Genomic DNA, 16,088 nt, shown 5'->3' on the forward strand with positions numbered 1-16,088 from the left:
TTTCTTCACACATAATTCTAATAACTCTAAAATGGAAGTACTTTTAGCCCAATTTTGCAGATGAAGAGGCAATATCTAGAGAAATTACATAACTTACCCAGTGACACAGCTGATAAGCATGGAGCCAGATTTTGGATTCAGATGTGCCTGACTTTGTGTACAGTATGGATTCAAAGGATTATCTAGCACAATGAGCCATGTATTAGGCCCTGGTATCCCTTTGGGTAGTACATGTAAGTATGAACTAGCCTGAGAGAAAAGTGAGCTTTTACCTAGAGATTTTATAAAATCTTAAATTTCCTTCTTGATTTTCTAAAGGTAAGACAGGAAAAGTTTTGTCTGCTTAGCATTATAGGAATCAATGTAGTCTATTTTGGGATGTGTTCCATTTTAAGTTCAATAAAATACTTTCATTTGTTATTCTGGTTTTCATTCCCAGGGTGAAATTTGAACTTGGATCCTCAATCACAAAAGGAGAGGAAGGCATATTAAAAATGTTAGCCTAGCGTTGCCAGTTCTATTGGATACTAGAATCCTCATCTGCCTCTCTAGATGGACGGTCTATTTTAGAGAAGCACAAGGACTGGAAGGAAGAATGGCATGGACTGGAGGTCAGTGAATGCAGCAATGACTCAGTCAACACATCATTCAGGAACAGTTACATTAACAAAATTGGTCTAACATGACAGTGCAGTGGAGAATGCCTGTCATTTTAGGTTGGGCTAAACAGGAATAGGAAGAGACAGTGATAATTCCCCAAACATGCTTCCCATGGATAATCCAGGATCTCAGCTCTCTTTGGGAAGTGATACTTGAGGCAAGAATTATTACGTTTTATGGAAACAGCAAAAGCACCACCTGTACTCTGCATTCCTGCATTTTCACCTAGAAAGGCATTCTTTTATCTCCTAAATTATGTTTAGCCCTAGGAATGTAGCATAACAGTACAGGGTGTCAGTGAACAAGAGTTTGCTCTAAAAACGGTGTTTCTCTAGGAAATAAGTCATGGAGCTTACTATGGGGAATAATTGCATATTCTAACCTGCAATATTTCTTTTCATTTGATCAACTTGATAAAGACTTATTATAAGAAAAAAAAAGACAACACCAAATGAATAAACAAATGCAAACCTCTGATTTTTCATTTATCCTTGTAGATCAGATTGACTCCTACCTACCATTTTTGGTTTCATAGTGCTCACTTCTCCAGCCCACACACAGCTGTTAGTAGTAACCTGAGTGCATCCTAATTGCTCACTCACATCTACACACATAATACAAGCGAATGATTATATGGTACTTCAGACGTGCTAGGCACTGCTCTAAACGCTTTACACACAGTATTTTATTCTCACAATAACCCTTGGCAGGAGGTACTATCATTACCCCTATTTTATGGATGAGAAAAATAGGGGCATAGCATGGTGCTTAACTTGCCCAAAGTCACACTGATAATAAATAGCAAATTCAAACTGAGGGAGTCTAGCTTCAGAGGCTCTCCTCTTAACTATAGATCATGCTTTTGAAATTTGATGTTATCTTTATTTGGAAGATCCTTTCACCCTTTAATGCCTGGCTAATTCCTTCATCATTCAAAACTTGGCTCTGACCTTCACTACTTAGGGAAGTCGTCCTTGACCCCTCTCTTACTCTCATCACCCTGCCATTCTCCTCTAGATCGGGCGTCAATTCTCCGTGCCCCAGGCAGCCTAAGATTGCCCTGTTAGTTGCTGGTCTCCTCCACTAGACTGTGAAATTCTGTACACTGGAAAGTACTTATCCATTTCTGCATCCATGTATGTATGTATGCAAGCCTTCTATGTATGGCACGTAGTTGTTAAGGAAATATTTGTTGAATGAATTACTGTTATAAATAGAAGGAGGATATGTCTGTGTAGAGACCAGAGTTATCTTTCATTCACTAGTTGGTGAGGGATCTTTGAAATTTGTTTAAAATCATTTTCAGTGTTTTTGAATGGGTGTAACTCAGAACTTAAGCGACCACACACAGAAACCGAGTGAAGAATTCTGTTGAAGTGCAGGTGTTTCTCAGAGAAAAATTAGTACTGCCCATTTTTAAACGATTTTACAGTGTTTCCAGCCTTAATCCACCAAGTGCCAAATGTCTATGTCTCTTTCTCTAAAAGGACAGAGCTGCTTCTGGGGTCTAAAGAATGCTCTCTTTATTTTTTACAGAAGGAAAGAATGTCAACAAAACAAAAACAGATGTTTGTGACTATATTATATTTGAGGAAAGGCTTTGGGGGACCTCTTTTTTTTTTTTTCCAGACACTGAGTGATTCAAATCTCAACAACCTTAGAGGAATTCTGATTTCAAGCTTGTATTAAGAAATATCCTTTGTGTGGACTCTGATGACAGAAGTCAAGGTAGTGGTTTTAGACAACATGACATTAAGTCAATAGCTTGTTTTGAAAACCACACTGATGTCAATGGCTTCTTTAGAGCAAGCAGGGGATCCAGTGTGAGAGGCGATAAAAGAGCCTGTTCTCTACGTGGCTGCTCCTTCAATGTCCCTTTCAGAAGTTTCTTCCCTTTTGACCCCTCCTGAAAGTGGGAAAGCCACAGTGTCCATAGTCCCAGACTGGAGGCTCCGTCCTTTTTCATATGCATGTGCCTCTGGAAAGAGCACAGATTTCAAAGCCAAAGCTGCAAAATCCTGAATTGGAATCCCAGCTGGATGGTCTCCAGAAAGTCACTTCTTCCTTTCTTCTTCCTCTTCTGCTCCTCTTCTTCTTCCTCATTCTTCAGCAAATCTATTACGTCACTTTTTTTCCGTAAAACAAGAATTGTAGCAAGTATCTCATAAGGTTGTTAAGAGGATAAGAAACAATAAAAGTCTGTAAAGTGCCTGGCAGAGTGGGGCACACACACAAATGCAAACAGCAGTTATTGTAAGTGTCATCCACCATACATTATCTGGGGTGATAGAGGCAGGGTAGCCAATATATTAAGGTAAGCTGGTTTTGTTCTATGTTGGATGAATATGTTCTTGAATATTATTCCTATAGGAACCAGTGAGATGGATCTGAGAGAAAACCAACTTGTAATGCACCAAGCAGGCTGCAGGGCATTATCTCAAAGCTTCACACATCTGTAAGAAAAGACCAGGGAAACCCAAACGTACTACAGTTACATTAAGAGAACATCCCTTCCTCTCCCGGGTTAGTCTCAAGAGTTTTCATCCATTGCAAGTGAGTGCTTTTTCCTCTTTACTGGATTTAAAATATTTATACCCTGCCTAGGCATGATAGATACTTGTGAAATGATAAGCAGTGTGTGGAAGAGTGATCGAAGGGCTGGATTATAAGGAAGGAAGCAGACTAGCTGATTTTCATTTTAACAGTTTAAATTCCACGGTCCAATTTCTGGACAGAATCAATAGCTCTATGTACTTTTCCTCCTCTTTTACTCCTTCTCTTTTCCATATCTCTCTTTACCATGTTTGAGCTTCAAAAATTTCAGGAGCAACCCTGAATGTGATAAAAGTTTTTGTATAGATAAGGTCACCTGGCAAATCCTACCATTTCATAGCACAGGTAGAAGCCGTTAGCCTCCTATGCCTGCTTCTGTCCTCCGTCCCTTCTTGTGTGGTGGATAATTGTCCTCTCAAGGCCTCAGCTCACTACCCATGCTCTGAGTCCTGTGCCCTCGAACCACTTCAAGATTCATTCACAACCCAGTTTACCTCATCAACTGTACCCTTCTGTTGATATAAAACATGATTCAATCACTCCCATATTAGATGGAGAGAAGGAAGGAAGGAGGGAAGGAAGGAAGGAGGGAAGGAAGGAAGGAGGGAAGGAAGGAAGGAGGGAAGGAAGGAAGGAGGGAAGGAAGGAAGAAAGGGAGGAGGGAGGGAGGGAAGGAAGGAAGGAGGGAAGGAAGGAAGGAAGGAAGGAAGGAAGGGAGGAAGGGTTAGAGGGAGGGAGTAAGGGAGGAAAGAAGGAAGAAAGGAAGAGAGAGAGGAAAGGAGGGAGGGAGGAAAGGGAGGAAGGGGAAAAAAAATCTCCTTGTCCTTAATATCCCCTTCACAGCTACTTTTTCACTCTATGCTCATGTCCTCTTCACATTTCTCAAAGCATTCTATACTTTCTTTCTATACTTCCCCTTCTTTCACTCATTCCTCAACCAACTCCTATCTCAATTCCCCTTATTCTACAAAACATATTTCACTAAAGTCAGCAATAATCTCTATGGCTTTAAATTAAATGATCATTTTTAGTCCTTATTTGACTTTTCACCTCTAGACCTGTTCATAAAATGTTGGTGTTTCTCAAGATTGAGCCTTAGCCCTTCTCCCTTCCCAATATGTGCTCCCTCCTTAAGAAACTTCCTCAATGTACACCACCTTAAGTACAAGCTACATGCTATTAAATACCAAATCAAGCCTGCAGAAATAGGTTTGCCTTTCTGCTTGATAGCTCCACTGGAATGTCTCTAAAGTACCTGAAACTCAATGTCAAACACAAAGTTTATGCTCTCTTCCAACCTACAACCTCCTCCACCGATCCTATGTCAGTGATGGCATCACCAGACCCTGAAGAATCACGCTGAGAAACTCTTTCACCCTTCCATACCAGGCCCTGAAAAGTGTGTCCTAAATGGCTTTCCAACACATCTGCTCTGTTCCTACACTATTTCACCCACATCCAAGCCATAATCATTTAATCTTGCTGAGCTATAATAGAGTCCAAACTAGTCTCCCTTTTTGCCTTCTCCAGTCTGTTCTCCACATTTCCACTAGAAAAACAGTCCTCAAATATGTGCTTTCTGGACACCCTTTATGGATTCTTCAAATGCATTTTATTCACTCCATCTCTTTCTGTCTTTTGCCTGCATCTCCAGAAAGCTGAAGATAAATGCACAAATGTTCTAATTAGTTGATTGCTTTGATAATGGTAGCTCATTTTCTATTTGTTTAAAATGAGTTATATAACACATATGAGGTAAAAGATGTTCCCAGTTATTTATTACACATAGAAATTTGGAACTGTAGATTTATCTAAAAATGGAAGCATTTATCTTGTATATTTGTCTGCTCCTGAGGCATAATTTCAGATTTTCCATGTATTATGCCAAATGAGTTTGAAGTGCTTCCATAGTTATTACTTTACCTTTAAAATGCAAAACTTACTCTCTCCATTTTCATCGGAAGATATATTTCAAGTGCTAAATATAAAATCTTTATTTTCTACATAAAGGGTCTAAAAAGAAGGTAGGTCAACTTTTCCCCATAATCAATTTACCTGAAATTTTTTCTGAGTGATTGAGGCAGAATGTAAATCATTCATTTATTTATTCATCAATTATGAGCTCACTGAGTCTTATAATCCTGGTGGAATTGTGCAGGGAGTGGTGGGAGACAAATGACAGGAAATCAGATGATAAAGGAGTCTGACTTAGATTCCACATGTGATCTGGTTGGGGGACAAAATCATACCCCATGAAATATATGCATGTAATTATGGATAGAAATAAATAGATAGAAAAAGAAGCGAGAGAGTTTAATGCCCAAGTGGATTGTGTTTAAAAAATAGCCTTATATTTCAGAGAACAGAGAAAAGAGAGAGGCCAACAAAGGCTTCGTGAAAGAGGGGAGGCTTGAACTGTTAATTAAAAATTTTAGATGAGCAGAGAGGTATTCCATGTAAAAGGAAAAGTTCAAGTCATAGTGAGGGTGCCATTCACTTATTAATTCATTTGATCCATTAAACAAATACTTATTGAACAATTACTATGTATCAGGCACTGTTCTACATCCTGGGGATATATGAGTAAGAAAAACAGAAAACGTAAATAAATCCTCATTCTCATGGTATTTAACATCCTAGTGCATTGAGGAACAAAACTAAAATCAACCAGTAAAATAATAACAGCAAGCAAAAAACCAAATAAATAAATATAAAATTTAATGTTTGAGAGAGTGGTAAGCACTGTGGAATACAATAAAGAAGAAATTTACAATTTTAGGAAGCATATTTTGGGAAAGACTGAATGAGAAGATAATGTTTCTGGAACACCTAAAACGTGTACAGTGCAGATATCTGAAGGAAGATTGTTCCAGGCAGTGGGAACAGCAGCATCAGCAAAGGCTCTGAGATGGAAGCATGGCTGGCATTTCAAGGAAGGCTTTGGCTATAGAACAGAATGATAGAGGAATAGTAAAAGGTAAGAAATCAAATATGCCAGGGCTTTAAAGGCTAACATGAAGACTGCTTTTACTCTGACATAAGAGGGTTTTGATAGAAGAGTGGCTTGCTCTCACTTATCTTTTAAGGATTTACACTGTTGTGAATAGGCTGAAGGGAATAAAGGCAAAAGCAGAGAGACCAAATAGCTGAATAGTGTAATAACTTAGGCAAGAAATGACCATGGCTTGAACCAGGGTGATAAAGGTGATGGTAAAGGTGACAGCAAGTAATTAGATCCTAGTAAGTGATTTGATGTAGATATGTTGAAGGTAGAACTGACAGGACTTGCTGATGGATTAGAATATGAGGTTTAATAGAAAGACAGGAGGGAAAATTGACTCCAAAGTGTTTGACTTGAACAACTAGAAAACCAGAAGTATCATTTGCTGAGGAGAAAAGTGGGAGAGAAATGGTTGGCAGTGGAGAGAAGATGAGTAGTTCATGTCAAACTTGTTAAGTGTGAGATACTTATTAGACACTGAGGAAGAGATATCAAGGAGACAGTTACACTTTTGAGACTGTTCTTTAGGAATGAGGTCTGGGTCAATTGCGAGTCATCAATATATATAGTATTTAAAGCCATGAAACTGGGTCATATCACCAATAGATTAGACCAAATAGAAGAAAAAAGAGGGGCAAAGAGTAATCCAAATATAATTCAATATTTAAAAGGTTGGAAGATGAAGAGGAACCATGAAGAAAAGAAGCATTCCATGAAAGCGGAAAAAAAATCAAGGGAATGAGATGCTCTGGAAGCCCATTGAAAAGAGTATGTGAGGGATGAGGGGTGATCACCTTTGTCAAATGTTGTTGATGGGTCCAGTAAGATAACTCTCAAGACTGGCCATTGGATTTAGCTCCACATAGGTCATTGGCAACCTGGATAAGAACAACGCCAGTGGAGTTTTGGGGAAGAAAATCTGGCTTTCGTGGGAGTTAAAGAGAGAGATCAGAGATAAATCTTTGCAAATGTGTTGCTGTAAAAGGGAGAAGAGAAATGGGGGTGGCAGTCAGGTGAGGGTATGAGATCAAGAGAGATATGTGTTTGTTCAAGAAAGAATAAATTACTAATGGGAATTATGAAGTAACAAGAAAATTCATGATGCAGGAAGAAGAGAGGAAATGACTTGATCTGCATCACTGAGTAGCAAATTTTCTTTTTCTCACCTGACAAGCTAGGTTGAGCCATACATCTAAACATTTGGGGATCAGTTCAGAGAAGCCATATTTCTTGGAGATCTGAACAAACTTAAAAGATAATAGGGGAGGGCCGGCCTCGTGGCTTAGCGGTTAAGTGTGCGCGCTCTGCTGCTGGCTGCCTGGGTTTGGATCCCGGGTGCGCACTGACGCACCGCTTCTCTGGCCATGCTGAAGCCGCGTCCCACATACAGAAACTAGAAGGCTCTGCAACTATGACATACAACTATCTACTGGTCTTTGGGGGAAAAAAATAAATAAATAAAAATTAAAAAAAAAAAAGATAATAGGGGAACCCAGATCTCTCCTCCCTCCACCAGGGGTACGTAAAAGCCCTCTCTACCCTGCATCTTAGAAAGGAGTAGATACAAAGAGACCACTGAGAGTTTGGAAAAAGAGCCCTGAATTGAAATATTTACCCAGGTGGTATTGAGGTAAAATGAAATAATCATTCCATATTTATTAAGTTTATATGATTTTGAAGTTTAAAGTCCTTCTTACTGCTCTCCTTTCCCTTCTAAGCCCATACCCTTCTGTTAGCACAATGGGAATCCAGGATGGAAGTGAAGAACTCCAAATGCGTTTGCCCTTCTAAATGGTGATATATAATCTTTAGCCCTTTATACTATCTTGTTTAATCTTCCTAGCATCCTTTTGAGGCAGTGATTTTGAGCCTTATTTTTAGGCACAGAGTGGTTAAATAACTTCCTCAACTGTTCAAAGCTAATAAATACTAAAACCCTGGTCAGTCTCAGTCTATACCCCGTGCTTTAACTGTATGCTAGACCAAGACCCTTAAGTTGAAGGTAATATAATGTAGGGCTCTTCTAAATAAAGAGAAACAACTATTGATGGACCAAGACTCTTTAAGAGTGAAATAGCACCAGTGGTGCTGTTTAAACAACCTAAAAGCTGCCATATTGAAAAGGACACTTGCTATCAAAGGAATTTGCTGTAATGCACCTTTCTGGGCACAATCCTACCCATATTCTTGACCTTGCCCCAGTTTCAGACTTTCATATCTTCACTGATCTTAACTGGGGCTATGGGAAGTTGAGTAACTTACCCCCAGTACAGAAAAGTAAGGATTCAAAATTGGTTCTGACACCAAATTTTTAACCACACTAACCTGACTCATTGCATAATTATTTAGTTTATGTACAACTAAGTCTACCAAAGTTTGTTCTTAATTATCCAAAACCAATTCATGACCACCTGACTTAAGTTAGTTGCAGCCACTGGGGAGACTCCCTGTGACTCTGAGTCATGTCGTGATGTGGCATCTGCCAGTTCTGTCTTATGTGGGCTTACCACTATGGAAAGGGAATATAACAGCCCTCTAAGAACTGCAGGTCAAGGGCTTAACTATTTGTGTGGAGGGAGGAGGACAGGATAAAGTCCTTCAAATGAGAAGAATGTGAGTTTATGGAGCAGCAGCATAGCTTAGAGGTGAAGCACTCTGGCTGTGGAAGCACATGGGCCTGGATCCCAGCTCTAACACCTACTAGCCTACCGCGCCTGAGTTCCCTCATCTACAAGACGAGGACAATATTCATATGTAGCACATAAAATGTGCGAGGATTAAATAAGTTAATATATGTAAAGTGTCTAAAACAGTATCTGTACATATAAAGGGTATTATTATTATTGTTGTTGTTATTTTCACTCTCTTGGTTGCCAGATTGTGCTGGGCACTACCATCCATGTCCCAGGAATTTGACAGATCTCAGAACTATTAATGGTCTTCTTTACCACTGTGGGGGCCAGAGTGGGTTTCCTGGCCAGGAGGAGCCTCAATTGAATCAAACTCTACATGTTGTGCCATTTCTCTGGAAAGACAAGTTCACGACAGCATTGTCATTTAGAAGAAAAAGAAATTGATTCTCTAATGGTGTCCCACTTTCAGTAACAATCTTTCTTCAGCTTTTATGCTTTTATAGCAGTTACATCCATACTGTGCTGATGCTTAGAGTTTTACACTCAGGCCTGATTGCTCAGGACCCTAGGTTCCCTGCTCGTCAGGCTCTTTATCAAGGCATCGCATTTCTTCTGACTGCTTCCCAATTTGTATACATTGTTTTCAAAGTGAGATATCTATACACAAAGGGGATTCTGAAAGTGAAATTTCTCCGTCATTAGAGGGGGAGATACCATCTTCCTGCCCTACAGCCTGATGGCTTTATATCTGCATCTGTAAATAACATTGGCTTTTTCAGACTCAATATCACACGTATAACTGATCGCAGTGTCATCTCATAAACTGTCCACGTTCCTGTTACAAAGTTCTTTGACAGTATCACTTTTTGCATTTTATTCTTCTTCTCAACTGTCTACATGCTAAATGTGCAAATTTGCTTTTTCTCCAAATGGAATCTCATTTTGTCATTTTCAGCTCCTGCTAAAATGACATCTGATGGAGAAAGTAGTAAGTTGCTCTTAATACTTTAGTAGGTTACCTCCTTGCATAAGGGTGAGCTTTCTAGAGATTAGAAGAAATATTTTCAGGCATATTTTGTTTCCTATGTGTGGAAAAACTTGCTGCCATGTTTTATAGAATGGCCTGACTTTTTTAAATGCATATAGCAAATCTGGTCCAATTACAGATGTAGGAGGCTCACGCCATTTACTCACCTGTTTGTTTTACCAGGTACATGGTTTGATAAGCATCCACAGGAGGACTGATTTATATTTTGTACGAGAGGAAGAACTGGCCTTGGATAACTGTGGACATCTTGTTACATCCCATTTGTAAATCTGTCAACCATTTAACGACAGCCAGAGCACAAAACAATATTTACTTGTTCATAAGCAACAAGGCCCATGAGTAGAAATAGCTATTTTTCTAAGTGTTTATATGGTCATGGGGCAAGCTATAGTATATAGTTCATGTTCTTGGGAAATCATCATAAAATGATATGGTGTGTTCATTTTCCATATGCCTCATCAGTAAGATCCTATATGCCTGGGTTATTATCAGGCTGGAAACTTACTATGTGACAAAATTTCACTTACTGTCACAAAATTTGATTATTTTGTCAAATGACCAACATTGTTGTCCTTCTGCTCCAGTCAGATTGGAAGTATGGAGCAGGCTTCACTCTTTCTAGGAGACATGTGTGCCTTTGTTAGTTCTTCCTCATCTCCCTGATCTCTTAACTGTGGAGTGTGGCAAGGCTCAGTCCTTGGCCCTTTTTCCTATCCTTACTTACTGCCTTGGTGATTTCTTGCAGGCTAGTGACTTTAAATACTATCTGTATATTCTAAAACTTATATAAACACGCCTGAACTCTTCTTGTACTCTGACTCCTTATGTACAGCTGGTAATCTCCACTTAGACTGATAACAGGCATCTTAAGCTTGATATGCCCCAAATGAGTTCCAGGTCTCCTTCCTTAAACCCATTCTTTGTAAAGTCTTCCCCATCTCAGTTAATGACAACAGCAACTCCGTACTTCCAGTTGCTCAGAACAAATACTTAAAATCACTTCTCTCACACCTGACATCATCCAATCCATCAATCCATCCTACTGGCTCTGTAGTTTCAATGGATCTAGAATCCTACCACTTATCACCACCACCACCCTGCTCCATGACATCATCATCTCCCACCAGGGATGTTGCAAGAGCCTCCTTACTGATTCTTCTCTTGCTTTGCTTTAGTCTATTCTCAAATCAGCCACCAGAATATCAATTTTATCAAGTTTCTCCTCTGCCCCAAATCCTCCAATACCCTACATGATTTTGACATGAAATTATCTCTCTTCTTGGGTGACTGTTTCCCCAGGTATCCACAGGGCTCAAACTCTCATCTTTTCCAGGTGTTTACTCAAATACACCTGCTCAGTGAGGCGTACCCTGACTACTCTGTTTAAAATTGCACCTCCCTACTCACTCCCTATCCCCTTGCATGCTCTCTTTTTCTCCATAGCGTTTATCTCTATACAAAATACCACCTATGTTAGTTACCTATTTTGTTTATCATCTCTACAGAAAGAATTAGCTCCTTTAGGTCAGGGGTTTTGTCTGTTTTGTTCACTTTTATATCCCCAGTGGATCCAACGCTGTCTGGTACACAGAAGGCACTCTAATATATTTGTTGAGGGCCGGCCCCGTGGCTTAGCGATTAAGTGTGCGCACTCCGCTACTGGTGGCCCGGGTTCAGATCCCAGGCACTCACCGACGCACCGCTTCTCCGGCCATGCTGAGGCCGCGTCCCACATACAACAACTAGAAAGATGTGCAACTATGACATACAACTATCTACCGGGGCTTTGGGGGAAAAAACAAAGGAGGAGAATTGGCAATAGATGTTAGCTCAGAGCCGGTCTTCCTCAGCGAAAAAAAACAGGAGGATTAGCATGGATGTTAGTTCAGGGCTGATCTTCCTCACAAAAAAATAAAATAAAATATTTGTTGAAATAATTAAAGACACAAATGCTGCAACTTCATCTTGTGTTATAGTCACTTAAAAGGCACACTATGAAATGATGGTTATGGGAATCATCATTGTATCACATTCACATTGTAAAAAAACTTATTTAAAAGTTAAGGCAGGAAAAGTAAACCCAATAAAAACTGCTCCATAATAGAATTATTTTCCATACTTCTAACTCATTACATTACCTCTTTTCTTCAATATATGCTCTTAAAGACTAAAACCTTCAAATATTTACTAAATCAGAGCAGGTTTAGGTAGAAGGATGGGAAGAGGATTTAAAATGGTCCAGTAATTGCAGCCCACTCCACAACCCACCACTATCAGCATATTATTCAGTAATGTTTACCTTTGCATCCTCACTACGGATGGTGCAATCGAGCTAGGGGTGTGGAGGCCTCACATTGGACTGAGACTCACCTTGAAACATCATCACTATTTATTTCAACTAGAAAAACGTTTCAGTGAAAACCTAGATGAAGATTGTCTTTATGGTCCAATGTTTCTATGCAGAAACCAAGCACAAAACCCATGAAATGGGAAGCTAATTTGGCCAATGTGCAGCCAGAGGAGTTTCTTTCCTCCACATCGCCACACATGGAGTATATTTCTGTTGAGGAAGGAGAGGAAATCAGGCTTACCAAAGTATAGAAAATTTTAGACTCATTGAGACCTGCTTTGTATTTAAGCTACTTTTAAAGAAACCAAGTGAGCTTCCAGACTTCTAGACCCAGCTGTAGATTCTCTGGTTTCCTCATGTGTCTTCCATGATCTCCTAAATCTAATTCTCCCTTCTCCAAAATCCTTATCGCTCTCTTTTGTAACTATTGTGTATATTTTATGTGCCTAATACCCGCTCTGTCGCCTCAGTCCTCCTGGATAGAAAATAACCATGCCTATCCTAGCGCACACACACAAAAACACATAAGTTTTTAGGATGCACAAAATTATAACAAGGAATTTTTTTAAGCAAACCTAGAGGGAACTATAATTTAAAATAAGAATCAGATTAAGACTGGATAAAAAAAGATGCTGAAGTACTCATGCAATGAAACTGAAAAAAGTAAGTGAAAAGCAAGACAAACAAGGAATATTTGAGGTTACATAGTGAAATATTTTAAAATAAAATTGCATGTGGATAAGAATTACAATTAATGGAACATTTAGGTACATAAGAAAAGATGAGGAAAGATGGTCCTTCAGCACCTTCTGGGGAAGATGGCAGAACTAAAGCCATCAACTACAAATTGCGGGCAGTGTTTCTCTCTGCCTTTTTCCAACAATTAGAAGAACCTCCTCAGCTAATGGTGTGTAACAAATTTCTGATTCTTCCTTGCATTGTAAACATTAGTGTCTCTGGAATTTTATTTATAATTCAGTATTTCTGTGTATGTGGGCGATCAAATGGTAAAGGTGAGGAGTATAAGCTCCCACGATCTTCATTGCTTCTACAGCTCCTGGCACAGAATCATCACTTGATAAATATTTGTTGAAAGAATAAAAGAATGAATTGACACGGAAATATAAATACTTCATGGTTCAGACAAAAATCTCCATATATCAGGGTGTAATCCCGATGCTGCTGACTATGAATTGCGTGTTCTTCTTTTTTTTTTTTTGGTTTATTGTGGTCACATTGGTTTATAACATTGTATAAATTTCAGGTGTACATCATTATACTTCTATTTCTGCATGGATTACATCATGTTCTCATGTTCACCACCCAAATACTAATTACAATCCATCTTTTAAGCAAAGGGCAAATAAAGCACTCAAAGATGGACCTGGAGACCATTGTGCCCTTCTACAATCGGTCCATCACTTTCCACCACTTGATGCTCCTCATCATCCATGTCCTAGTGACTGGTGTTTGGTCATAGGCAGGGTTTCAGGTGTAGCTTATGGAATCAGTCACATGATTTTATATTTGCTTTCAAAGTAGTATTGATTATATTTCCTGAAGTCTTTCTTTATTGAGATATAATTGACACATTATATCGGTTTCAGGTATACAACATAACGATTCAAGGTTTGTATGTATTGTGAAATGATCACAGTAAGTCTAGTTAACATCTGTCACCACACATAGTTGCAAATTTTTTTTCTTGTGATGACAACTTTTAAGGTCTACTCTTTTTAGCAACCTACAAATATGCAATACAGTGTTGTTAACTATAGCCACCATGCTGTACATTGCATCCCCTGATTTATTTATTTTGTAACTAAAAGTTTGCACCTTTTGACCCTCTTCACCCATTTTGCCCACCCCCCACTCCCCACCTCTGGCAACTATCAATCTGTTTTCTGTATCTATGAACTTGGTTTTATCTTCTGAAGTCTTTAGTCCTGAAGAATTTCTTGTGTTTTGCCCCATGAGTTTAGATGATCTCTGCTCAATTTACCAATGTCATCTTATTCTCTAACTGCTCATTTCCCTCTCTTTCTATTACTCATCACATTCTTAGACAAAAGGAATCAAATTACCTGCCTATAGAACCAAGTGAGCATAAGAACGAGACAAAGAGTCTGAGGCTTTTATAGGAGCCTAGCTCCTTAATGAACCCTGACAACTGGTACAAACCAGATCTTGTAGTGTCAGCTTCCAGATTTTCTTCCGTACTGTTCCTCTACCTGGAATGTCTTTTCTCTTTCTATCTAGTTTCTACACAGCTACCAAAGTCCATATTTATAAGCGTGCCTTTAATTTAAGTAATTCTTGTCTGTCCATCTACCTGCTACTTAGCAGATGTTTTGTCATTTTAGCCATTTATTTCTTCATATGATTTTGAATTCTTTTGTGCAAAGGCTATATCCTATATCAGTTGTGTTCTACAGTGTTAATCGTGGTCTACTGTGAAATAGTCACTCAAGTGTTTGTTGGTTGACTGACTAATTCCTGGTCATCTTGTGTTTTCCATGATGCCAGTTCTTTATAACATGGACCAGTTGCTGATTTCATTCCTGGCACTTAGGCAGGGCACTGTGCCTAGCGGTTCAATTACTGTAATCTCACTTCTGCTTCTAGATCATTTGGGATGGTGCTACAAGTATTGGAAAACCCAGTGAATAAAGATTTAAATAGTTTGTTTTTTCTTTCACATAATAAGAAGTCTGGATTCAGTGGCTGCTGGATTTGATTCACTAACTCAATGGTACCAGGGCCAGCATTTTTTAAAAGTATCTTAATCCTTCTGTAACAGATATAGGGTGGTTGCTAAAGCTATGGGAATCAAGTTTATGTTCAAGGGAAGAAGAAAGAGAAAAAGGAAGGGTGAAGCCAGTAATTCCATCCCTTTTAAAAAGAAGCCAAAGATCCAGCCCTGATGGCCTAGCAGTTAAAGTTCGGTGCACTCTGCTTTGGTGGACAGGGTTCCATTCCCAGGCACGGAACCATCCCACTTGTCTGTCAGTGGCTCACTGTGGTAGTGGCTCACATAGAAGAACTAGAAGGACTTACAATCAGGATATACAACTATGTACTGGGGCTTTGGGGAAGCAAATAAAAGAAGACAAAGTTTTCTAAGAAGCACTCCTGATACCTGGCATGTTTCTGCTCACTTCTCATTGGCCCTTGTGAGGGGTGGGGAAGGGAGAATGAGGTTGCTAATACAATGGGCTAATTAATTAACAGAATCTGCCACAAACTCCCTCATGAACATGCTCTGTGTACCTCAGTTTCTCTGGTGGTAAACTAGGGATACAACTGACAACAAATTATGTCAGAGGAGGTTGAAGTTGTGAAGTGTTTGGGGTCAAGATAAAATAACGTTTCCTTCATTATCTAGAAAACGTGGGGAATGAAATCTCTGATAAATGAAATATAAGATTACACTCAATTAAGCAAGGAATGAGGATGCAAACAAGCATTTGTTGAGCACGTACTATGTACAAAGAAAGGCAAAGGAGCCTAGAGTTTGTTATTACCATCTTCACTTTCCATCTCATGTAAATTCATGCTCAACGAAGTAGGGAACTACCAAAGAAGAGCAGACAAACAATGCCTTGCTCTTGTTCTTGCTAATGGAGAGGTGTAGAGCTGGCTCCATATATAATGGAGAAGGGAGAACTGAGTTACTTGACGGAACTGTTAGAAGTGCTCACGAACCAAAATCCTAAACCATTTGAATGTGAGCTTCAGATCCCTTCCAAAGTGACGTAGCTACACTTTGGGCATATAATAATCATATTAACAAACTTTAAAGTTTGTGTGACTAGTTAAATATGTTTTATAAAGCAATCGATT

At 39.2% G+C, this 16,088-nt stretch overlaps 1 long non-coding RNA gene across 9 annotated transcripts in view; it reads left to right on the top strand.

The window, feature by feature from the left end:
• LOC147915723 (uncharacterized) overlaps positions 1–16,088 on the top strand; it is a 90,523-nt gene that overhangs the window by 48,978 nt on the left and 25,457 nt on the right. For 7 of the 9 annotated variants that reach the window (XR_015554149.1, XR_015554150.1, XR_015554147.1 and 4 more), the window contains 4 exons: positions 440–611; positions 3,031–3,213; positions 5,993–6,190; positions 6,886–6,982. This is a non-coding gene — a long non-coding RNA (uncharacterized LOC147915723). The remainder of the gene's footprint in view (positions 1–439; positions 612–3,030; positions 3,214–5,992; positions 6,191–6,885; positions 6,983–16,088) is intronic. The other 2 variants (XR_015554152.1, XR_015554155.1) reach the window with 2 other exon arrangements.

Source organism: Ceratotherium simum, chromosome 13 (genome assembly GCF_057802395.1).
Source record: "Ceratotherium simum simum isolate JZ-2026a chromosome 13, ASM5780239v1, whole genome shotgun sequence".
NCBI classification, from domain to species: Eukaryota; Metazoa; Chordata; class Mammalia; order Perissodactyla; family Rhinocerotidae; genus Ceratotherium; species Ceratotherium simum.